The sequence below is a fragment of the Neomonachus schauinslandi genome, chromosome 4, assembly GCF_002201575.2.
Source record: "Neomonachus schauinslandi chromosome 4, ASM220157v2, whole genome shotgun sequence".
NCBI lineage: Eukaryota > Metazoa > Chordata > Mammalia > Carnivora > Phocidae > Neomonachus > Neomonachus schauinslandi.
The window spans coordinates 133,466,907-133,493,479 of record NC_058406.1 but is presented as its reverse complement, the minus strand read 5'-3'; the positions used below and the strand labels follow the sequence as shown (position 1 = coordinate 133,493,479).

The 26,573-nt window shown below is 37.1% G+C and overlaps 1 protein-coding gene across 1 annotated transcript in view; it reads right to left on the bottom strand.

Annotated features, from left to right (window-relative positions):
• The window catches only part of PKIA (cAMP-dependent protein kinase inhibitor alpha), a 94,569-nt gene that overhangs the window by 57,093 nt on the left and 10,903 nt on the right, over nucleotides 1–26,573 (bottom strand). The window contains exon 2 of the mRNA XM_021688182.1: nucleotides 12,948–12,965. The gene's annotated coding sequence lies outside the window, so the exon portion shown is untranslated. The remainder of the gene's footprint in view (nucleotides 1–12,947; nucleotides 12,966–26,573) is intronic.

Here is a 26,573-nt window from a genome sequence, read left to right as displayed (position 1 = left end):
CGCCTGGGTGGTTTCAGTCGTTCGTTAAGCATCTGCCTTCAGCTCAGGTCATGATCCCAGGGTCCTGGGATCAAGCCACAAATTGGGCTCTCTGCTCCGCAGGAAGCCTGCTTCTCCCTCTCCCGCTCTCCCTGCTTGTGTTCCCTCTCTCTCTGTGTCTCTCTCTGTCAAATAAATAAATAAAATCTTAAAAAAAAAAAGATGCCAGTCATCTAACTCACACAAACACCCCTAAACATGTATCTTTCTTGTTGGGGAAAAGGCTTGGTGTAAATAAGTGGTAATTAAAGTTAGTGTGTTAATTTATGTTGTTATAATTTACAATACAGTAGAAATGTAGTTTTAATATAAAGATGTATATATTTTTCAAATATATGGGACTTTTACTACATTAATAAGTTGAGTATATCTTATAATCATACCTTTGCTTTTATAATATGTTGTGATGCAGAATCTTCGGTGGGAAACATATCCCGTGAATTATAATAGTACCATTAGTGGAAAATACAATATTATTTTAATATATAATAGCATGAAACTAGGACAGATTTTCAGCAAAAGAAGGGAGTTGCATATATTTGGCCTTTATTGTCAGGCCTATTTCTCCTTGGTAATTGCCCAGTCTTTATGTACACGTTACAGTGCAGTTCTCTTACGGAAACCCAGCATTCTTTGCTCTGTAATCTTTTCTACCTACAAAATACTTGGCAAACATAGCTATTAGCTCGATGTGAAGTGGTTGTATATATCAAAATTTCTTCACAAGCTCACTTAACCAAGGTACCAAATAATTTATCCAGAATCCAAATCAAATCAGTTGGAGAGCTAAGTGTACAAAAAAATCCCGTAACACCCTAGACTCCAATGAGGTGCAGTTTTTATTAATTTTATATCACTTAGCAAGCTCAGGTTGTGTCTTTATTTTTTTTTTAATTTTTAATTTATTTGAGATAGAGAGAAAGAGATAGCATGAGCTGGAGGGAGAGAGAGAGGGAGAAAGAATCTCAAGCAGACTCCACGCTGAGGGCAGAGCCCAAAATGGAGCGCAATCCCAAAACTGGGAGATCATGACCTGAGCCGACACTGAGAGTTGGCCATTTACCCACTGAGCCACCCAGGTGCCTCCAGATTGGGTCTTTACGTTGAGTTTCTTTAACTAACAAATGCTTAAGAACATACTTTAAATGCCATTACACCACGAGACCAGGATAGGAAATGCATTAGGAATATAGCCAAAGGGAAAAAAAAATCACTCACATATGCCCTGTTTTCTGCTGAAGGGAGAATCTCGGCTCCATAACAAGGTTATTAATATGTTACATATTTCTGATAGAAAGTTCTTATCTTTTGAGAAGGAGCATTAAACATATTTATGCAGTTTAATCCTTCTTGAGATACACCTTTAGAAATAATACTTTGTTACTTTGTTATAATTGTTTGAGAAACTTCAGCTATTTCATAGCTATTGCTCTCAGTATTCAGGTAAGATATTTATGAAAACATTTTATTAATAATTTTATGAAGATATTTAACAACAATTTAGTATTAGAATTTTAGAAAAGAAAATAGGCCAATAAAGGTGGTTTTATTCTCTTGGTTTAAACTATAGAAATGAAAATTCTGAAGTTAAGTAAATTGGACAAAGTATGTTGCTGTTTAGGAAGTTAAAGAAACTAAATTAAGACATCCCCCGTTCTTTATCACATTTTATAAATCTATTCAGATTAATCTGGAAAACTTCATCAGGAGGTTTACTAATATTTGAAGGTAGACATTTTTTTTATTGTCTGGCTGATTTTTAAAAGAGTGACTAGAGCAAGATTATATAAATCAAATTGGCGCAAACAACATCCTGGCTAGTCCACGTCAGTCACTTTCCTCAATTTCAAGGTTATTAATTACTCAACTTATCTTCTGACTTTAATTTTAGAAAGCCTCAAATTAGCAGCAAGTTTTATCTGAGTTAAAGCAGTAGGGGTTCTACGGAATGATTTGTTAGGTAAATTTCTCCTCAATCGAAATGTAGATGATTAAGATACATATTAATTTACTATAGAGAAGTCACATATTTTTCAGTGAATAAAGTCTTCCCTTCTCTGTTCCCGATGGCCATTTGTGTGCAAAACTTAACAATATTGGTTCAGCTCCTTTTTTTTTTTTTCTGATTATAAACATCAGTATGAGTGGTGATTAGCTGCATGACTAACTGGACAGGAAGCTCCTCAAACATTTTTTAACTCACTAGCAATCTTTTTTATCAAGCAGCAGCTCACTAAGTAAGTGCTGAATGAATGAGTGGACAGATCCCATTCATACACTATCATAATAACTAACTACTTCTTTAAAAATCTGAGGTTTAATTTTGTGGTCAAGTACTGAAAAATGGAAATAGAAGTCAGTACTTCCATTTATTTATAACACGACCTCTCTCTTCACTAGATGGTTAAAAAGGTTAGTTTTACCGGTGGCCTCAGAAAACATACTAAATGCGTTAGAAGAACCGAGATATTTATGACATATATTTAATTGGTTTGGGAATGGAGTGAACAGGTATTAGTTCTAAAGACAATCTGGTGCTGGTTTCAGTGATGCAGCCTAAACTGCACATGTTTCAAACTCAGCCCCACACCTTGTTAATTTTGGCTCACTTAATAATGCTTCCTGATGCTGCCACACAGGCCCTTATTTTGAAATAATAGGTGATTTAACTATGTATATGTGGGGTTTTTTTTTAATGTTACATAGAAAGCTAGACTCAACATTTTATATGTGGTATGAGAAATATGAAACTTGGGGTAAATTGTTATTTATGATAAACCCAGATTTACATAAGTTTACATCAACTGAAAAAAATGCTAATTAATATTATGCTCTTTAATGTAATTACTGACAATCTCTTCCTCCTTAACTATATGGCCCTATATCCAGGGTACTTATTTGTGCAAGATGCCAAAGTTATCACCACTGGAGTATGCCATCAGAAAGACAGATGTTCCGAGTGAAGTCAAGTAACCTCATGGTTTTAGCATGATCAAAAAATTAGTAGTTTTAGTACATTAGTTGCTATACAAAGCCATGGATTTCATTAGCTATTCAGGAATCCTTCAAAACACCACATGGCCAGTAGGCTGGGCCAGCTTTTGCAAACTACAGCAAACCAGTCTTCATAAAATAATCTAAGGGGCATTCTTGATCTAAACCCAAACAGAATGGGATTAAATATATAAATCCTTTCAGGAAGCTTGTACGTGGAAAAGATTTGTCACTTAGGATGGCCAATTCAGCTGAACAAGTGAGGCAATGAGACTGATAGAATACACCCTTTCCAAGGAAAAAGTTATAACAATTTCTATTGATGGTGACAGTATTTCCATAGGCCTCTGTTTCCAGGAGGTTATATACAGTATCACAGAAGAACACTGAAAACACATAATTGAGTCTTTGTAAAGAATCAAAAAAATACATCAAATTTCTCTTGACAAGAAGAACGAAGCTTTTTAATTAAGAATAACCATTATTATCATTACAGAATTATATTAGTATTAATATTTTATTATAAAATAAATTATATTCAGGGAAGACAGATTGGCATCACATCAGCATTACATCACTAAAACGTAATCAGTACACAAAATGTGCTAAGCCTAAACTAAGGATTCTCACTTTTGATCTTAAGATTACGGCAGTTTGGGGTGCTGGGGTGGCTTAGTCGTTAAGCGTCTGCCTTCAGCTCAGGTCATGATCCCGAGGTCCTGGGATCGAGCCCCACATCGGGCTCCCTGCTCCTCGGGAAGCTTCTCCCTCTCCCACTCCCCCTGCTTGTGTTCCCTCTCTTGCTGTCTCTTTCTGTCAAATAAATAAATAAATTTTTTTTAAAAAGGTTATGGCAGTTTATCACAATTTTTCAGTAAAACTCATTCTCATATTTATTGTATCTCACTCTATCAGAACTATTTCAAAAGGGATCTTGTTAGTCATCTCCATAAAGAAAAAATCCAAGTCATGTCTTTTCTATGAAATCTTTGGAAGTTGCTATGACAATGGTATTTTAGCTTAGCTCACAATTCATGTTCTTTAGTTCTTACCCAAAGTAACCTGGTTCTGCTTGCTAGGTATCATCTTCTAAAATTCCAAAAGATAGTCCCGAAAGTTTGCTCCAGAGATTGGGATTGGGAAACAACAGAATTATTAAATGCTGAACTTTAGGGGTGCCTGGGTGGCTCAGTTGGTTAAGCATCTGCCTTCAGCTCAGGTCATGATCCCAGGGTCCTGGGATTGAGACCCACATCGGGCTCCCTGCTCAGCAGGGAGCTGCTTCTCCCTCTCCATCCGCCCCCTGCTTCTGTTCTCTCTCTCTCTCTCTCACTGTCAAATAAATAAATAAAATCTTAAAAAAAATAAAATAAAAAATTTTTAAAAAATTGCTGAACTTCAAAAAAATCATTTCTACATATAAACTACCAAAACTGAAACAGGAAGAAATAGAAGACCTAAACAGACTGATAACCAGCAAAGAAACTGAATCAGTAATCAAAAATCTCCCAAGAAACAAGAATCCAGGGCTGGATGGCTTCTCAGGGGAATTCTACCAAACATTTAAAAAAGAATTAATACCTATTCTTCTGAAACTGTTCCAAAAGATAGAAATGGGAGGAAAACTTCCAAACTCATTCTATGAGGCCAGCATTACCTTGTCCCAAAGCCAGACAAAGACCCCACTACAGACCAATATCCCTGATGAACATGCATGCAAAAATTCTCACCAAAATATTAGCTAACAGGATCCAACTATACATTAAAAGGATTATTCACCATGACCAGTGGGATTTATTCCTGGGTTGCAGGGGTGGTTCAACATCTGCAAATCAATCACTGTGATGCACCACATTAATAAAGAAAAGATAAGAACCATGATTCTCTCAATAGATGGAGAAAAAGCATCTGGACAAAATAAAGCATCCTTTACTGATTAAAAAAAAAAACACAAACAAAAACAAAACCTTGGGGTGCTTGGGTGGCTCAGTCGGTTGGGCAGCTGCCTTTGGCTTGGGTCATGATCCTGGGGTCCTGGGATCGAGCCTTGCATCTGGCTCCCTGCTCGACGGAGAGCCTGCTTCTCCCTCTCCCTCTGCCTGCCACTCTGCCTACTTGTGCTCTCTCTCTGTGTCAAATAAATAAATAAATAAATAAAAATTAAAAAAAAACAAAACAAAACTCCACAATATAGGGATAGAGGGAATGTTGAGGTATCTCAACATTAGAAAAGCCATATATGAAAGACTCACAACAAATATCATCATCAAAGGGGAAAAGCTCTCAGCTTTCTCAGCTCTTAGCTGAGACCTTTTCCCCTATGGTAGGGAACACGACAGGGATGTCCATTCTCACCACTGTTGTTCAACATAGTACTGGAAGTCCTAGCCTCGGCAATCACACAACAAAAAGAATTAAAAGGCATCCAAATCAGCAAAGAAGTCAAACTTTCACTCTTCGCAGACGACATGATACTCTATGTAGAAAACCCGAAAGACTCCACCAAAAAATTGCTAGAACTGATAAAGTAATTCAGCAAAGTTGGAAGGATATAAAAACCAATGTACAGAAGCTTGTTGCATTTCTATACAGTAACAATGAAGCAGCAGAAAGAGAAATCAAGGAATTGATCCCATTTACAGTTGCACCCAAAACCATAAGATACCTAGGAATAAATCTAACCGAAGAGGCAAAGAATCTGTACTCAGAAAACTATAGAATACTCAGGAAGAAATTGAGGAAGACATAAAGAAATGGAAAAACATTCCATGCCCATGGACTGGAAGAACAAACACTGTTAAAATGTCTATGCTACCCAAAGCAATTGACACATTCAATGCAATCTCTATCAAACTACTGACAGCATTTTTCAAAGCTAGAACAAACAATTCTAAAGTTTGTATGGAACCAGAAAAGCCCCTGAATAGCCAAAGTAATGTTGAAAAAGAAAACAAAAGGGGCTCCTTGGTGTCTTAGTCAGGTAAGCGTCTGCCTTCGGCTCAGGTCATGATCTCAGGGTCCTGGGATCAAGCCCCGCTTGGGGCTCCCTGCTCAGCTGGGAGTCTGCTTCTCCCTCTCCCTTTGCCCCTCCCCACCCCCGTTCATGCGCTGGTGTCCCCCCCCTTCAAATAAAGAAATAAAATCTTAAAAAAAAAGGAAAAAAACCAAAGCTGGAGGCATCAAAATTTCAGATTTCAAGCTGTATTACAAGGCTGTAATCATCAAGACAGTATGGTACTGGCACAAAAACAGACACATAGAGCACCTGGGTGGCTCAGTTGGTTGGGCGACTGCCTTCGGCTCAGGTCATGATCCTGGAGTCCCAGGATCGAGTTCCATGTCGGGCTCCATGCATGGAGTCAGCTTCTCCCTCTGACCCTTCCCCTCTTGTGCTCTCTCTCTCACTCTTTCTCTCTCTCAAATAAATAAATAAAATCTTAAAAACAAACAAACAAATATACAGATCAATGGAACAGAATAGAGAACCCAGAAATGGACCCTCAACTCTATGGTCAACTAATGTCCAACAAAGCAGGAAAGAATATCCAATGGAAAAAAAACAGTCTCTTCAACAAATGGTGTTGGGAAAATTGTACAGCCACATGCAGAAGAATGAAACTGGACCACTTCCTTACACCATACACAAAGATAAACTCAAAATGGATGAAAGACCTAAATATGAGGCAGGTATTCATCAAAATCCTAGAGGAAAACACAGGCAGCAACCTCTTTGACCTTGGCCTCAGCAACTTCTTGCTTAGACACATCTCCAGAGGCAAGGGAAACAAAAGCAAAAATGAACTATTGGGACTTCATCAGGATAAATAGCTTTTGCACAGCAAAGGAAACAATCAACAAAACTAAAAGGCAACCTATGGAATGGGAGAAGATATTCACAAATGATATATCAGATAAAAGGCTAATATCCAAAAATCTATAAAGAACTTATCAAACTCAACACCCAAAAAACAAAGAATCCAGTCAAGAAATGGGCAGAAGACATGAACAGACATTTCTCTAAAGACATCCAAATGGCTACCAGACACATGAAAAAATGCTCAATATCATTCAGCATCAGGGAAATACAAATCAAAACCACAAAGAGATACCACCTCACACCAGTAAGAATGGCCAAAATTAACAACTAAGGAAACGACAGATGTTGGCGAGGATGTGGAGAAAGGAGAACCATCTTACACTGTTGGTGGGGAACTCAAACTGGTGCAGCCACTCTGGAAAATACTATGGGGGTTCCTCAAAAAGTTAAAAATAGAACTACCCTACAACCCAGCAATTGCACTACTAGGGATTTATCCAAAGGATACAAACATAGTGATTCGAACAGGCACATGCACCCCAATATTTATAGCAGCAATGTCCACAATAGCCAAACTAAGGAAAAAGCCCAGATGTCCATTGACAGATTAATGGATAGAGAAGATGTAGTGTGTATACACACACACACACACACACACACACACACACACACACAATGGACTATTACTCAGGCATCAAAAAGAATGAAATCTTGCCATTTGCAATGACATGGATGGAACTAGAGTGTATTATGCTAGGTGAAATAAGTAAGTAAGAGAAAGACAAATACCATATGACTTCACTCATATGTGGAATTTAAGAAACAAAACAGATAAACATATGGGGAAGGGAAGGAAAAATAAAATAAGATAAAAATGGAGAGGGGAGGCAAACCATGTGTTTGTTCTTAACTAAGAGTAGTTCTTAACTACAGAAAACAAACTGAGGGTTGCTGGTGCGGAGGAGGGTGGGGGGATGGGGTAATTGGGTGATGGGCACTAAGGAGGGCATTTGATGTAACAAGCAGTGGGTGTTATATACAATTAATGAATCAATAAATTCTACCCCTGAAACTAATAATATATGTTAACTAAATTAAATTTAAATGAAAAATTTTTAAAAATCATTTCTATTTTGGGCACCCTAGTTTAGCTATCTTCGTTTTGCATAGTCCCTTTTTTTTAAACAAGGATACACATTTTTACATGGTCACAATTATAACAAACATACAGTCTTCCTTTATCCCTTCCACTATTTTCAATAGTGAAAGTATTTTCCATATATATGGTTTGGGGGATTATTTTAATATTAAAGAATATATGACATTTAGTGGCTATAATCTACATTTAATTTAATAAGTTCCCTATTAGTAGCTATTTAATTTGTGATCACACCCCCCTTTTTACAGATAAATTCACAAGTAATATTATTATGAATATGCATTTTTCTCCTAGGGAATTATTTCTTTAGTACAATTTAATAAGAGTGAGACAAGGGTTATGATTTGTTTGGCTTGCATTTATAGTATTTATAAAAATATAAAATTGAATGTGTTTAGATGAGGCATATATGGTATCCTGTTTCCACTGCCTTCCCTTAGGCCAGACTGCACATATACATTACTTGGGTGACCCTTGAAAGCATTCAAATTTTTGACTCCTGGAGTAGGGGGTCAAAGGTATAAGTATTTTTATAACTTTCAATAACTATTATCATTTAACTCCTCAAAACCAATTGTACCTATTTTTTGTTTTATTTTGTTTTATTTTTTTAAGTAAACTGTATGCTGAATGTGGGGCTTGAACTCAACCCTGAGATCAAGAGTTGCAGGCTCTACCAACTGAGCCAGACACGTACCCCCAATTATACCTATATTTCAATATCGCCAACTTTCATCCATTTGAATGCTTTCTACACGCTAGATGCTGTGTAGGCATTGGGTACACAATGATGAAATAAGACAATGAACAGGGAGTTACAATAAGGTGTGATATAATAGATGTTGGAATAGGGTGCGAGGGGAACTCATCGTGAGAAGGGTAGAAACCAGCCTTCCCCAAATAGAGTCATTATTGGGAAAGGGATAGCAGGCAGATGAAATATAGAGGAAGGAGAATTCCATGCAAAGAGAGTACTACATAAAATGGCAAAGAGAGTACTACATAAAATGGCCTAGAAAATATAAAGCAAAGCATTTCTTAAGTATTATGAGAATGTAGAAAGTGAGGTTAGTGTTGAAAGACATGAATATATATATGTATACGTATATACATATATATATTATACATATACGTATATATACATATATAAATATGTATATACATATATATATTTACCTAAAAATGGTGTCATTTAATATTTTTTGTCTAATGTATTAACACATTATAATGATGTTTTTAATATGCACTGCATCTGAGAACATCAAATTCCTGGCATAATGAAAAGTGGCACAAAGATTAGGAAACTCACTAGCGCTTGAAAGAAGACAGGCTTGTGTGGTTTGACAGCAGCATCAGCCTATGTGTAGAAGAGGAGTTGATGGAACTGTAGCAATAGGTGGGCACAGTTGAAGTATCTGAAGTACCAGGCTAAGGAGTGTATTTTGGATTTCTCAACGGTCAATGAAATGACAGCGAGATGTCAGAGGAAACAAAATCCTAATGAAAGTTAACACTGGCTCTCTTAATTAAGCTAAATTCAGAATATTCTGGTTTTAGCACTGGAAAACAATCTCCAGGTCATTGAAGGAGGAAAACCACATCCATTAAGAGATTCTCTCATTCTGATTATCACTGGCATCCCCCATGCCAGCCTCTAGGCCTAAACTGTAACACTTCTGTGAAGGTATAGACAAAATAAAAACATCTTGTTTTGTTTCACTTTAGTGCAAATGATAATAGAAGAAACATCAAAAGAATTTATGAAATGATAAGAGAGAATAACTGGGAAACAGGGAGTGTGAGAAATATATAAAGAGTCTGGTTTACAAAGAACTAGTTTATTCTTTATAAATAATTGATAGCCTAGAGTCCATGGAACTTTACACTGGACTCCAAGCATCTGTTAACCTATGAAATAATATGTAAGACATTGTGTGCATTTGTATAGTCTATGTATAAAGGATGGAAAAGGACCTTTACAAATAGAAAAGAAATTCTTGCCGTTGTTTATTATGCAAGCCAAAAGCAGATGGGGCAATTTGGCAGAAACAATACTATAAGGGATATAAACAATTTGGTCCAAGTACACAGCTCTCAGGTTTGTGTTGAAAGAGTTGTGCTACATTATTTAAAAGTAAATTTAGAATGTCTGGAACAAGAGTTCTTTCCCCAGTGTTCAAGACACAGAGGGTTTCTGACAATCTCTTTGAAATCACACTGAAAATTCTGTGCACATGTATATGTGTATATACATTTTCTGAAAAGTCATTAAAAGGTTCAAAAGCCCTTCGATGGCACTTTCTCATTCCATTTCTGTGCTGGGTTTCCCATTTCTGAAGGTAGAAATTCCAGCTTCTGAGACCTAAATCAGCAGGTGGTGAGAGACCCCTCTCCAACATTCTGCATCTTTGAAGTGTCCTTAAGCAAAGCAAGTAGCCATCTAATTATGCACATCATTACTGTATTTTAGAAGATTAACAGATGGGGAAGAAATGGTGAGTAAGTAGACAAGAGACTATTATAAGGGCCAAGGTGAAAAGTAACAGAATTTAAATGATGATGGTATGAGTGGGGATACAAAAGTAAGGATGGGAAGGAGAGATAACTTGGTATTTGGTACTGTTAAAAAAGAACACCCCCCAAATCGAGTCACTTGGGCTAAGCCCTCTGTCAGTAAACCTAGACTTAATATCTACCTAACCTAACTGCAGTTTCAACCTCTCCTAGAAATATAATCTTAACCAGTCAGTCTGAAATTTCCTCATCAGCACTAGTGAGGTAATCCACCCTGCCTTCCCCCAAAGGAATGTGACCTTGCCTGAAATAATCCTTTCTTTTGTTTATGATTTCCCTGTTCTACCCCTTTCTGCCTTTAAAAAATCTTTCCTTTCCAGCAACTCTTGGAGTTCCCTTCTATTTGCTAGTTGGGATGCTGCCTGATTCATGGCTTGTTGAATAAAGCCAATTAGATCTTCAAATTTCCTCAGTTCTATTTTGTTTTTTAACAGCACATACAACAACATTTTTTTAAACCTAGGTTGTCATTCAGTGTTTGGAAAGCAAATTGTTGTTTTAAAATTGTCATTAACTGGGAAAAGAATGAAACAAGAGACTCAGTACCTGGTGTATAATAGGAAGATAATACATTTTGGAAAAAGGCAGGCTACAAATTTTAATATTAGCCATATATTAATTGCAGAACAGATAGGAGTTGGACTTTTATATTACTAATGTTTATAATATTTGAACTTCCAGTTAGCTCAAGTTCATTAGACCCCTGATTATTGTTGCACTGGAGTCCTAGAAGTTTGAATTTTGAGATACAGATGAAAAATAAGGTCATGGCATAGATAAAGAGATGATGAAACTATAAAAATGATAAGGAGCTTGGCGAACCATAGTTGACCTCAGTCAGGAAGGTGTAAGTGGGCACTGTTTCTGGAGGATACAGCAGTGACTTGAAGAGAGAGAGGGCCAGCATTACTTCCTAATATTAAATTCAAATTAGGGGAGGACAGAGAAGGTAGAATAATAATCAGAAAGTGACATAAATGTAAGGAGCAGATTGGCTTTCTTGTACTAGAGAAAGAGAAAGCTAAATTTCTGTTGGAAATGGTAGGGGAATCATTTGAAAAATCCAAATTTCGGGGCACCTGGGTGGCTCAGTTGTTAAGCATCTGCCTTTGGCTCGGGTCATGATCCCAGGGTCCTGGGATCAAGTCCCGCATCAGGCTCCCTGCTCCGTGGGAAGCCTGCTTCTCCCTCTCCCTTTCCCCCTGCTTGTGTTCCCTCCCTCGCTGTCTCTCTCTCTGTCAAATAAATAAATAAAATCTTCAAAAAAAAGAAAAAAGAAGAAAAATCTAAATTTCAATTGAACTGAGGAGGTCAGAAAATATTAAGAATAAAGAAAATTTAGTCTATTCATGAGGAACATGGAAGTTAGAGTTAGTAAAAACCAGTGTTAAAACATGTCTTTGCCACTCATCATTTGAATAATTCTGGACTAACCAGGAAAAAATATGAACTATATTTCACATTAAGTTAATGTTGAGGAAAGTGATATATATTTATGTAAAGTATAATACAGTTGTTAATTTGCAATACCAACTTTTGTTCAATAATGTGAACAAAAAGTTCACATTAAAATATATAGAGAAAATTACAAAATCATCTACCCATTTAAAAGAAAGCAGCATTAGCCTTTTCTTAAAAAGTCCTGAAAGTTAAAGACAAAAAGCATGAAATGTAAATTATTCACTGAAGTTTCTGAGGTAATTAGAAAGTCTGAAACAAAAGGAGATCATGTTTGGGGCACCTGGCTGGCTCAGTAGGTAGAGCATGTGACTCGATCTTGAGGTCATGGGTTCAAGCCCCATGTTGGGCATAGAGCTTACTTAAAAAAAAAAAAAAAAGAGTGATTATATTTAACAAGGATATGTTACTGTTTGATGCAATGGTTAAAGAAATAGAAAAGTTCAGTGGGACTACTCTTCCCTCGAACTTTCCCCTCTGGCAGGCAGCTGTTGTACAAAGGGAGCCAGTATCTGCCCCTCACCTCCTTGAATAGGGGTTAACTTCTTCCAGGAGGCTTACAATTCATGGTTAAGAGCCTGGGGTTGAACCCTTTGTGCCTGACTCCTAGACCTGCCCACTTGCTAACTATACTTTTGACAAAGTACTTCCCTTCTCTAAGTCTCTTTATTTTTATTTGTAAAGTGTGGGCAATACTTATGAATTGAATACTGAAAAAATTACTTACTATGTATTTAAGTTCTCAATAAATGGTGACTAAGAGGGGCGCCTGAGTGGCTCAGTGGCTAAGCGTCTGCCTTCGGCTCAGATCATGATCTCGGGTCCTGGGATCGAGCCCCACATCGGGCACCCTGCTCCGCGGGAAGCCTGCTTCTCCCTCTCCCGCTCCCCTGCTTGTGTTGTTACCTCTGCCGCTGTCTCTCTCTGTCAAATAAATAAATAAATAAATCTTTTAAAAAAGTGGTGACTAAGAATGGTGACTATTTGTCATCAGTAGGAATTTGGAAAGTTAGATGGAGATAGTAGATGGATTCATCAGGGAAATGCAAGAATGTTGAGGTTAGGCTGAATTGGGTTAGAACGAACCGTTTCAATGGGGCGCTTGGGTGGCTCAGTCGTTAAGCGTCTGCCTTCAGCTCAGGTCATGATCCCGGGGTCCTGGGATCAAGATCCGCATCGGGCTCCCTGCCCCGCGGGAAGCCTGCTTCTCCCTCTCCCGCTCCCCCTGCTTGTGTTCCCTCTCTCGCTGTGTCTCTCCCTCTCAAATAAATAAATAAAATCTTTAAAAAAAAAAAAAGAACGAACCCTTTCAAGAAAGGTAACAACTGAAAGGTGTCCTCCTTCCCCTTTAGTTGCCAGAAAAAAGAGGTGAGGTTAATAGGAAAGAGAACAGGTTGAAAACTTCTAAATGCTTTATTTCTTTTCTTTAAATTTAATATAATTTTAATTCTTTTAGGAAGGGCAGAGCCCCTCCAATTTGCCACAGGCCTCTTCTCTCTTACCTGTGCCCTGGCCCAATTTGCTTGGCCCTATGGGCATCTGAGTAAAGGAAGCATGTTTGAAGTGTTTTACACACAAAAACAGAAGAAGCTATTAAATACTACCATCCAAAAGAGATGTAGATATATATTTATGTGTGTCTGTGGGTCTATTTGTTCAATATCTCTCTTAACAAGAGATTTGAAGAGAGACTTCTCATCCTCTCTGACACTTGTTTGGGCCAGGGACAGCAGCAGGGGTAGCAGAGAAATCTCAGACTGAAAGACAACCTACCAATACTGACAGGGACCTACATTCCTATTTCTTACTTTTTCCTACCATTAGAGCTCTCAAAGAAATGATTTATACCCTTTCATTGCCTTTTTCAGTCATTCCTTCCATGTATCTCCCACAATCAGGTTTACATTTTTTACTTCATTTTCTTCTGTGGTGGTATAATTATAAAAATGAAGTGAACTTGGTTCATTCTTCTCTCTTCTTGACCCCAGTGAACTATGAAACCAGTAAATATTTTTTCCTCTTTCTCTTATCCAGCAATCCACCCTGTAGGATATGAAATCCTACAATGTGTAAGACAAAATTGTTCTCTTACAATATATTGAATTCTGTATATATAAATCTTCACATTCATTATAGATATATATAATATTCATTTGTTATTCATTATCTATTTATTATATTCATTTACATATATAAAATAAATGTGGATATTAATTTTATCCCTAAAAATTTACAGCTTCCAGGTAACAAATATTTTTGGTTTTGTGAGCTATCTAGGTCTCTATCAAATACTCTGCTTTTTTTTTTTTCTTTTTCTTTTTTTACAATGGTCTAAAAAAGTAACAACCATTCTTAGCTCAAGCATGGATTTGGCCTGGAGGCCATAGCTTATTTACTGCTGCTTTAAAATAACTAGTTCAAGGAATACACAACAACACTAAGTAGTCAGTTACTCATGTTGGATATTGCACATTTTAATGCAGGTGAGAAACAATAAGTACTACAGTGAGAACATACTTACCAGTTCCCAAGAAATACAAGAACCAAGGTAAATTGAGTCCAATTATTTATGAATAAACCAGGCAAGTTCTTATCTCCTGGTTCATGCCTCTGAGTCTCCCTTTTCTTGTTTTATACAAACTGTCATTCCTGACAGTGATTCCTTGCTTACATTGACGTAGAGTTCTCATTTTTACATTAGCTCTAGCCTTCTGAGAAAGGGATTGCTGTACTTTATTTTCTCAGTCTCTTATCATATACAGCCTTTCTTCTTTGATATAGCAAAAATGTTATTGTTGAGAAAACTATTTGCTTTGCCTGTTAGTTGATCTCATCAACCTTTTCCTGTGCATTTTCTATACTATGTTAAATCAACTTAAATTACTCACAGTTGATTTCCAGGCCTACCAATAGACCACTTATGCCTTTCAATACTCACTTACCTTATTTCCCTGCACTTTTTTTTTTTTTTTGGTCTATCATTTTTGCTTCAGATTTCCTGTATTTAAGTGTCTTGTTAATATTATGCATAAGACACTCATAGATACAGAAGAAACAGATGTAACGCCTTTCTGCCAAGCAAACACTCTCATTCACAAAGCACAGTTGTTTCTTCTCAATTGTGTGCGCGATCTGTCTGCTGGGATGGGTGATTACTATCTTCAAACATATAAGACTAAGTTACATACCAGCTGAACATCTCCAAATTCTGCCTGTCTCCCAGGCTATAAACTTTAGAACAAGCTTTGATCCTTAAGCATCTGTTACGGTCTGAATGTCTGTGTATCTACGAAATTTGTATGTTGAAATCCTGAAGTCCAATGTGATAGCATTAGTAGATGGGGCTTTCAGAAGTTGCCGAAGTCATGAGGGTGGAACCATCATGAATGGGATTAGTGCCTTATAAGAGAGGCTCCAAAGAGATCCTTTGCCCCTGCTACCATATGAGGACATAGGGAGAAGGTGCCAGCTTACGAACTCCAAAGAAGACCCTTAACAGAAGGTGACCATGCTGGCACCTTGATCCTGGACTTCCCAACCTCCAGAACTGTGAGCAATAAATTTCTGTTGTTTAGAAACTACTCGGTTGGTGGTATTTTGTTGAAGCAGCAAAATCAGACTGAGACAGAATCTTTCTCCCCCTAGGGGAATAGTTTCTAAACCAATTACATAGTAAAATTAATGTAGTACCTCAGCACACACCAAGTGATGCCTGATGAGGTAAAGTCCAGAAACAGGTTTTCTGCAGAATTTTATCATGATCTACTACCACATACCTGAGAGATACACTTTCATTAGTATTAGAAGCTTCATATGGCCGTGGTTTTCTTCATGGCAGTGTGGACACCAGCACCTTACTACCTCAATCTAAATGAGCTTGGATGCCTCTCTCCTTGTCCTTGTTTGGGAATTACTCTAGTTTTGAGACTTGGACTTAGTTGATCTTCAGACTGGTTCTTGTCATAAGTATCTATTCTCTTGACTTTCAGGAACATTACTTATTACTCTTATATCCCAGGGCAATTTTATAAGGTGTAAAGCAACAAGGAGTATCTTAACATGATGAGAGGGGAAAAAAAAAAAAGGGAGGATTGTTGTTCATTTATTCAACATTTATGAGTAGTTGCCATGTGCCAGGCATTCAGGCATTATGCTTTTGATGCTAGAAATAGTGAACAGACCCTGTTTTCAAGTGGTTCATAGTGAAGTTGGCATGACTTTCAACTAGACAGACAATATAATGTGTAGGTTAAGTGCCAGGATAAGGGTTAGGGTCAGAAGGGGGACACAGAGAAAGAACAAGTTTATCATGAAATACTTTTGGAGAACAGGACATCTGATGCGTTTTTTAAAGAAAACATAGGAGTGTGAAAAACAACAAAAATGTTCAGAAATGAACATTCAAGGCAGAGGCAGTAGCATGCATAATGAGCAACCGTGCTTCTGAAGAACTGCCAAGGGTTAAGTAAAACTGAAGTATAAGAGCCATTTGAGTAAGTAGCACAAGAGATGCCAAAATTTGTGGTGAATAATCTACTGTAAGAATATATTACTTTTCAGGGCACCTGGCTGGCTTAGTCGGTAGAGCATCCGACTCTTGATCTCAGGGTTGTGAGTTTGAGCCCTACGTTGGGTGTAGAGATCACTCAGATAAATAAAGCTTAAAAAAAAAAAAAGGATATGTCACCTTTTTTTCTTTCATTCTAGAAATATTTACTGAGTGGCTCTTATATGCAAGTGATTGTTGTAGGTTCTGCAATGAAAAACCAAGACCCTACCATCATGGAATTTGCATTCTAGCTGTGAAGGAGACAATAAATATACCAGTACTAAAATATATTGTCTGTCAGATGGAAACAATGTAAGGAGAAAAATATATCAGGGATGGGATAAGATCATGTGTGTGTTAATGTGTGCAAGGGTAAATGTTGCACTTGCATGTTCATGTGCAAAAGTTGTTTTTTATAGGATAATCAAGCCCTCACTAATGAGGTGGCATTTGAGCAGACTTGAGGGTATTTTGATCCTATTATTATACCCTCTATTATAAAATTCTAGTTGTATGCATATGAATTTTCTAGAACATTCCCAGCAGATAAAATTGTAAATGCAAGAGATGGGCGAATGCTGTGTTTCGAAAGCACAGCAAGGAGGTTGGTGTTCCTGGTGTGGAAACCTTAAAAAGAATAGTGGATAAAGTGGAGAGGCCGTGGCGGTAGAAGGGGTACAGATTAGATGGGGCTTTTTAGACAGTCTCTTTAAGTACTTGCACCCTCGTAGCTCTCCCTTCTTAGGGAGAGAAAAGGAAATGTCTAGCTCCAGGCAGTAAAGAACAGGTATTTGGTATTTGTAACTAAATACTTAAGCTTAAAAGCCTAAAATCTTCATGGAGAGAGAGATTTTGCTAAAATTTTATAGTTTTTTTTTAAAACCACATCAGAGTAATAGATGAATAAATCCAAAGAATTTTCAATGTAGGGAAAGTACCATCAGGATTTGTGTGTTTTGTTTTGCTTTGTCTTATTTTTTAATAACAGAGAAAAGAAATTACCATCACTACTTTGAATCTGAGAAAAACTGGAGCAAAGAGAGGCTAAATGGCTTATTAAACTGTAAACCTTGGCTTAAGACTGGAAGAGTAGGAGTGTTGTACAGGCTGCCCTAGGCCAATCACCCACTCAGAGGAGGGCCATTTACTTTCAATTGGCTCCCCAGGGCAGGAGCAATTATCTTCCCAACAACTTGGACAGTTCTGTAAACAAGACAGAGGCTGGTTTCAGAGGTCTCATTCCTCTTCCCGAATCTCCAAACCCTTTTAACTTGAGCAGTGGTTCATCAAATGTATACCAGCAAAAAGTATTTCTTAGGACCTTGTTAGAAACGCAAATTACCAGGTGGAGCCCCCCAGATCATTGTTTTGACAAGCCTAAGAGAGCCAGAAAGAAAAGGTGGGGGGGGGGGGCAGGGAGGAGGAGGTGGGAATGCCCAGGAAATTGTGCTGGAAAGTGAATCCAAATAGCTTTTTATTTTGGGTTTTTACCATGATAATTTACAAATGATTATAAACAACGACAAACTGAAACATGTAGTTACTTTAAGGTCTCTTTAGCAGAAATCAATCTTATATTGTGGCAGTTCTCCTATACTCTGGTCTATTACTTGATAGGTCATTTCCTCACAGGGATGACTAACAGCAATTCAACAGAAAATGCTCTTTATATTTAAACAGCACTTTCTGTTCCAAGATGTCAAAATGCTTGACAAGTAGTGAAATGTAGCTCACTAATTTTCTCAACCCCATGGCAGTAAATAGTCAACATCTACCATCATCGCTGTTTACTGGTGATTTCTTGGCAAGGAAGGTTAAAATACCTTGGCTGTCTGTTGGAAGTCAATGGCTGGAGAAAATATCGTTCATTTTGGATACCATAGGGCAGTAGTTGATGGATTACTCACTGAGTTCTATTATTACATCCCAAGGATAGATAACTACTCATCAAGGAGAAAGCCCAAAGAACATTCTTGTACTTTAATTAAACCTGTTTTTTGAAAAATCACATAATGATGGTATGAATGCTACTCAAATCCCTGTTACTTTTGGTTGCCTAGAATTGATGCCACTTGAAGAATAAGAAGCAAAGGCTCATTACATTGGGGAATTCTTGAGAACCACAACTGCTTTAGTCATCCTTGACTCCCCAGTTCCCAGTACAGTATTTGGAATAGTATGTGTGATCAGTAACTATTTTTTTGAATGTATGGTGCATAAATAAGTCAAGATACTTTTAGAGTCGGAAGCCACCTGTCAGGAGAAAAAGTAGTTTAAAAACTACTAAATTCTCGGGGCGCCTGGGTGGCTCAGTCGTTAAGCGTCTGCCTTCGGCTCAGGTCATGATCCCAGGGTCCTGGGATCGAGCCCCGCATCGGGCTCCCTGCTCGGCGGGAGGCCTGCTTCTCCCTCTCCCACTCCCCCTGCCTGTGGTCCCTCTCTCACTGTCTCTCTCTCTGTCAAATAAATAAAATCTTAAAAAAAAAAAAAAAAGAAAAAAGATAAAAAAAAACTACTAAATTCTCAAAACCTAGTGTGAGATGAACGCTGATAAAAACTTGACTATGCACTCTCACTGCATATGATTCTGTGACACTAACAGCTACTAACTGATGTGGGAAACAAAGGCAGAAGAAAAATTATTAAATTTCCTTGCTACCTACAGCCCATCAACAAGTCCTTGAAACAGGCAGAATGACATTCCTCTAGAAACTCAGCTGTCTCGATGTTGACACTTTGCTAAGGGCAAAAGGCAATCCCAGCCCGATGCCTCCCCCCAAGATCCGGTAAGCCTACTTTAACATATAAAAATTCTTTTGGAAACTTCCCTTATCTCTATGCCCCAAGATACATGTTGGCAATCATCCCCCAAGCATATGACCCACCGATATACATCTGAAGAGTCTCGTGACTGAGTTTTTACTAAACAGTAATAAATGACCTTTCCTAACAATAGCTATTCCCCTCAGGATCCTGGAAACCTTGTTTCCAATACAGCCGAGAGATTTAACACTATCCCTAACCCCTCCCAACTTGAAAATATATAATGGGGCCACTCCTCATGACCCCAGTGCAGCTCTTTCTACCCACGGGTCCTGTCCCCGTGCTTTAATAAAACCACCTTTTGCACTAAAGACTTCTCAAGAATTCTTTCTTGGCCATTGGCTTAGAACCCTAATGTCTTTTCCTACATCACCAACCAATCAAAAAAAGTTTCAGAATTCAAATTTGGGTATGTTTTCAAGATGAAGATTCCTCTTACCTACCATTTCTTATAATAAAATTTGGAAGCCTAGAATCAACAGACAATACACTGGTTTGTGACTTAAAATTGGAAAGTTTTATCCCATTTTGGAGGCGTGAAATAAAACTGATGCACAAATATTAGAACTTTCATTAATGAAAAAACCTAATTTCCAAAGTACTGAAGGTTGATTTCTCAAAATATTAAAATGACCATAGGTCATAAGCCAAGGCACCCTATTTTTTTAAAAAAATAAGGGACTATAGGGGCACCTGGCTGGCTCCATTGGTGGAATATGTGACTCTTGATCTCCAGATCGTGGTTCAGGCCCCACGTTGGGTGTAGAGATTGCTTAAAAAAAAAAAAAAAAAAAGAGACTGGAAAGTTGCATAATTACTGTTAATGATTTGTTGACTTTGAAAAAATTGTTTGTTTTAAGTAACACAAAGTTCAACTAGACTGACTATATATCACTAATCTTAAACTTCCTGTGTTAGATTTTTCTATCCCCAAAAAGCCAACCATGCATATTAAAGCTGAGATTTGTTTTTTTGCATATGATTTCTGTACCCCTTTCCTGTTTGAATTTTACCCTTTTTTTTTTTTTTAAGATTTCATTTATTTATTTGACAGAGAGAGAGAACACCAGGAGGGGGAGGGGAAGAGAAGCAGGCTTCCCCTAAGCAGGGAGCCCGATGCCCAGCTAGATCCCAGGACCCTGGGATCATGACCTAAGCCCAAGGCAGACGCTTAAGGACTGAGCCACCCAGGCGCCCCTGAATTTTACCCTTTCTTAACAATCTTGCTGAAAATCAGTGTGGTTTATAACCAACCACTCTGTTTAGCACTCTATCACCAGTACCTAGGTAGTGGCTAGTACATAACAATGTATGTACAATGTAACAATAATACAGTTTCTAAATTACTTTGATGAAAATATACTTACCTGGCTTTAAGTACTTGAAGACAGAAATAGTTTCTAACTGCACAACAACATATGAATAATCCAGAGTAAATGTTAACTATAAATATAAATTATCTATTAAGATACAGAACACATCTGGGGCGCCTGGGTGGCTCAGTCATTAGGCGTCTGCCTTCGGTTCGGGTCATGGTCCCAGGGCCCTAGGATTGAGCCCCGCATCGGGCTCCCTACTCTGCGGGAAGCCTGCTTCTCCCTCTCCCACTCCCCCTGCTTGTGTTCCCTCTCTTGCTAAGTCTCTCTCTGTCAAATAAATAAATAAAATCTTTAAAAAAAAAAAGGAAGATACAGAACACATTTGGGATTACTTCCTGATAATCTTGAATTCAGAGCTATGGTAAAGACTTACTTGAGGCATGTTACCATTTTCTGAGTACATACTGAAGGAAGAAGCTGACAAGAGAATATGTAAGATTTTCCAGGCTCAAATAGAGCTTGACTCAATTGCATGGATACAGCCTATAAAAGACAGAAGGGTCATTGTCTGCTAGATTAAGAACCCGCGGCTGCAAGGCATGCAAGAGGGAGGAGACTGAGATCTAGGTTTCAAGGATCCTTACCCCACTTATCTGCTCTCATAGGATCAAATTATAGGCAAGTAAGAATGTGAGAACCATTGCTGTGTACCTTTAGAGTAACAGTAAAATGTGGCTCAATGAACAGCCCATTAAATCTGACTAATCAGAATAATTCCTCCTTTCTTGATGGAATAATTCTGGTGGAAATGAACAGAGGTAAGCTTGGGATGGGAAGGAGGTGCTTTCCTTCTGTTACAGATTCTAAACTTTCTTTAATTTTCCTATGATTTAAGCCTAACTTATAATCTTACTAAAATTTACGGGCTTTTTAAAAATTAAAATTAAATAAGCTGAGTGCTGAGGGTGAAAAAAACCCTGATAATAATTTTAAGATAGATTTATTGCTGTGAAAATTACCAGAATTGTTTTTGTTCCAAATATGAGACTGCCATAACATTTCAATTATGATTATTAGTAAACAGAAATTCACTGGCTGTCTCCATCTGATAATATTATCAGAGACTTCATTTGAGAAAATTTAAAATTATTTATTGTATTGAAAATGCTACAAGACCCTAACTGAACTTCATTATGTAGCACACAGTTATCAACAAACCTGCAGAATTTTTTTTTTTAAAGATTTTATTTATTTATTTGACAGAGAGAGAGATAGCGAGAGCAGGAACACAAGCAGGGGGAGTGGGAGAGGGAGAAGCAGGCTTCCTGCCGAGCAGGGAGCCCAATGCAGGGCTCGATCCCAGGACTCTGGGATCATGACCTGAGCTGGAGGCAGGTGCTTAATGACTGAGCCACCCAGGCACCCCAACAAACCGGCAGAATTTTGACATCTCTCCTGCCTTCAGCTCTTCCTCCTTTACCTCCTCCCCTCCCTTTCTTTCCATAAGCAAGTAAATGGGCATATAACAAATAGTAGGGATCAAAACCCTTATATTTATTATAGGGGTTGGGAATGTGGACTCTCGCAATAACAGGTTTTAGATACTTTAAACTGGTTTTAAATAGTTTATCTGTACCTTACTAGTTCTGTGACCATGGCTAACTTAATCATTTTGTGTATCTGTTTGCCTGTCTGTAAAATAGGTAATAATAGTGTCTACCTCTTAGGATTGTTGTGAGGGGGAACAGTTAGCACAGAGTAAGCAAAATAAGTATTATTTTTCACTTCTCTGAATATGGAAAACATTTAGTATTTGGATCCATAGTCTCAAAATCTAATACTCACTGATGTGAATGGCTGATTAGTTAAATGGAGGGGGAAAAATGCTATAGTAACTATTCCTTTAGTTTCTCAATTTTATTTTTTTTAACTGAAAACCAGAATCACTATTTCCTGGCTTCACCTGTTATTGATAAACAGTTCAAAACCATAATGTTGTTTCTGAGAAGACACTGAATATTTGAAATGAAGGGAACTAAGAAATAGAAGAAAATAAACTTTTTGATTTTACTAACCCCCCCAAGTGAAATTAATGGTGATATATGTGAAAACTACAGAAAAGTCATACAAAAAGAACCTCAGAATAGTTGAAATTCAAATGACAGCAAATGACTAATTCTTAAATCAAGAACCCTTCACTAAAATTAAAAACATAAATGCTTTCTTTTTCTTGCTTTCTTGTAGGAGGTGAAAGAGTACTCGGTAGGTGTCAGACTATTTTAAAAAGCAGATTGTAGTGGTGATATTTCAGAAGCACAAAAATACTGAGGCAGATCTTATAAATGACTTGTTTAAAATAATTTTATACTTAATAGAAACGTAGTAGAAATGCAATAAAAGTGTCCAATGTAGTTACAGAAGAGAATTTTCTGTGAATTTTAGTTATTAACTTTTAAAATGATAGATTATATGGCCAAGTGCTCCAAGTAGGTTGCAAATTATACAAATAATGTTCTAGTTTGAAGCAAAATTACTACTTAACTTTCACCTAGTAAGTGTGTGTGTAAATAAAATGATACAATCTCATGAATGTTAGCATTGTGTCAATGAAACTAGATTTGTATATTATTTAACCCAGATAAGCCATCAGCATCATCCATGTTTATTAAACAATGCCATCCTTTAAGTAGAAGGCATGGTTCTCCAGAAAAGAAGTTGATAATGACCAACACAAACTGGAATATGGTGAAAACAGACAATATAGTTTGTTGGTTTGTTTGTTTTTAAATTAAACCTAGAAGCTTATTTAACCTGACCACCTCTTTGAGTTGATGAAAGTAATCCATGCAGATTTTCCTGGTTCAGCCTCCAGTGAGGTCTACAGGCAAATTTATAAGTAGGAACAGATCTAAGCCTATTTCCATTTTCCTGCTTACCCTTATACATGTCCAGTTCTTGTAGTATCTAGGAAAGCACTAGATTGACCACGGCATGAAGCAAGTCTGAATTCTGGTACTTAATAACTCTGTGTACTGCTTAAGTGGGCAAACTGCTAAACTTCATGAACTTCTGTTTTTCTCCTTTGCAAAAGGAAGATAATTGTTGCTCTACCAACTTTGGAGAGTTAGAATAATCCAATGAGAGAATGGATATAAAAATGCTTTGAAAGTATATAGTACTTTAAAAAAATTTAATTTGTCACTGTTATTTCAGGATGAGGGAAAACTTCCCTTCTTCTAATGTGAACTTTCAGAAATCTATATAAAAATTGAACATTTCAGCAACACTCAGCAATGTTTAGATGTTACAAAACACATCCAAACTAGCAAATTTCTTCTTAAACAGTTAAGTAATACATACACATTGTAATGAGTTTGGAAATACCAAGAGATTGGTATTGAGAAGAAGTAAAGGTCACCCTGACTTTCTATTAAGTTAATTATTGATAATTGATTTTTTAAACTTTCTTTTTCCTCTATGTATGTGATATTCAAAACCAATATGCTTTATTTATTACCTAACATTCTTATCTTCTCTTAACATTTCTCAAAAAGGAAATTTTAGTTAGTTTCTATACTGTTTCCTACTTTAAGGATCTTAAAATAATTAACAGTGAAGGTTATGTGTGAGCTATTATGTGGATGAATGAAATAAAGTTCAGCATAGATAACCTAAATAAATACATTAGAAGTTCATGTTTTCAAGTATATCCCTGTTTTTGTGTTTGAATATTTCAAATGTTTCACAGATTTTCTAATATTTATACTTAATTAGACCATGTAAATTTTTATTTAGTATTTTTAAATGATAAATGTTAAACAGACTGCTCCACTTGAAGCTGACAAAAAAGCACTAGAAAGCTTCCTTCTCCTTAAGTGAGGTGGTAGATATAAAAACACTATAGAAATACAGATTATAGGGCGCTTGGGTGGTTCAGTTGGTTAAGTGTCTGCCTGCGGCTCCTATCATGATCCCAGGGGCCTGGGGCCTAGTCCCAATTCAGGCTTCCTGCTCAGCAGGAACCTGCTTCTCTGTGCCTCCCCCAGCTCATGCTCTCTCTCTCTCTCTTTCTCTCTGCCACTCACTCTCTCTCTCAAATAAATAGATAAAATCTTAGTTTAAAAAAAAAGGAAATACAGATTACACTTGAGTTTAAATAAAAATCTGAATAAATACTATAGAACTGTTGCTTACTCAATATTCTATTAATGACTTGTAAAAGGTATATGGAGAATGATTAACCATTAATAGTCACCTGCCATTTATTAAGATCACATTTGTGTGATATAATGAATCGGCAAACTTGGAATATCAGGTATATCTTATTATTGAAGGTTGCCTGCCAAGTGGCAAGTCATTTCATAGGCTATGCTCTAAAATATATCATTTTACTGATATCCAAGAGACATTCCAGTATGTAATTAATAAGGCAGAAACTTTAAGCCAGGGTTATTTTTGTCTTGGTAATGCGTTTATTTGAGACAGCAGTTATTAGAAACCAGAAAAATAACACCAATAACCTTCAAATTAATTTTGACTCTGAAGTTACAGAAATTTCAACAGAAGTTAGCATATTTATATACTGAATTAAAATTCCTAAACTTGGGCGCCTAGGTGGCTCAGTTGGTTAAGCGACTGCCTTTGGCTCAGGTCATGATCCTGGAGTCCCGGGATCGAGTCCCACATCGGGCTCCCTGCTCAGCAGGGAGTCTGCTTCTCCCTCTGACCCTCCCCCCTCTCATGCTCTCTCTATCTCATTCTTTCTCTCAAATAAATAAATAAAATCTTTAAAAAAATAAAAATAAAAGTAAAATAAAATAAAATAAAATTCCTAAACTTGTGGGGTGCCTGGGTGACTCAGTTGGTTAAGCATCTGACTCTTGCTTTCAGCTCAGGTCATGATCTTGGTCAGCGCATGAGATCAAGCCCTGTGTCAGGCTCCATGCTCAGCAGGGAGTCTGCTTGAGGATTCTCTCTCTTACTCCCTCTATCCCTAACCAACCTCCCCCGCGCCCACATGCATGCACTCTCTGTCTCTCAAATAAGTAAATAAATTTTTAAAAATGTAAAATTATGTGCTTTTTAAGCCCCCAAATTCATCATACTAAAGCATGTGTGTGTATTAACAACGCAGTTTTTATAGGTGGTGTTTCTACTCAAGTTTTCACGTTAACTGAGGCTTGATGTTTTTATTTCAGTTTAAAGGTATTGCTATTGATCAAATCTAATCAGTAGCACCTAGTAATGAACAAGACCCTGAATATTAAAATGCTTATATGTTCTCTCTAAATTCTTTGAGCTTCAGTAAAATAGAAAGATATCATATACCAAGAAGAGTCCTTGGCATATGACATACAGTGGAGTTATAAGTTAATTTTCCTTTTGGACAATTTAATGATATGAACAACGAGAAACTTCTTCAGTTGTTATACATAAAAATACATATTTGTATTTGGGTAGAAGGCAGATAATTAGCTGGCTCTTCAAAGACTTTTGTTAGTGGAAGTGAATGTTAACAACTCTTTATAAATTAAAGTTGTTCTCTCCCAGGAACTTCCACACTGTATTACCAAAAAAAAAAAAAAAGTCTACTGTTGCTTTTTAAGTAAGGAAGCCTCTCCACTTTATCTGTCACTTGCTTCTGACATCAACACCCTTATTTACAACCTTAGTATCATTTCTGATAATGAATAAGTGACAATAGTGATTAGACATATGGTAAAATTCAGAAAAAAATAAGATTCAGAATTAATAGCCAACTGACTTTTCCTAGGTCATTCAATCAACTACTTGCAGAGTTAAGAATAGAAGTTAAGTGTAATTCCCACAACTACTGCCAGA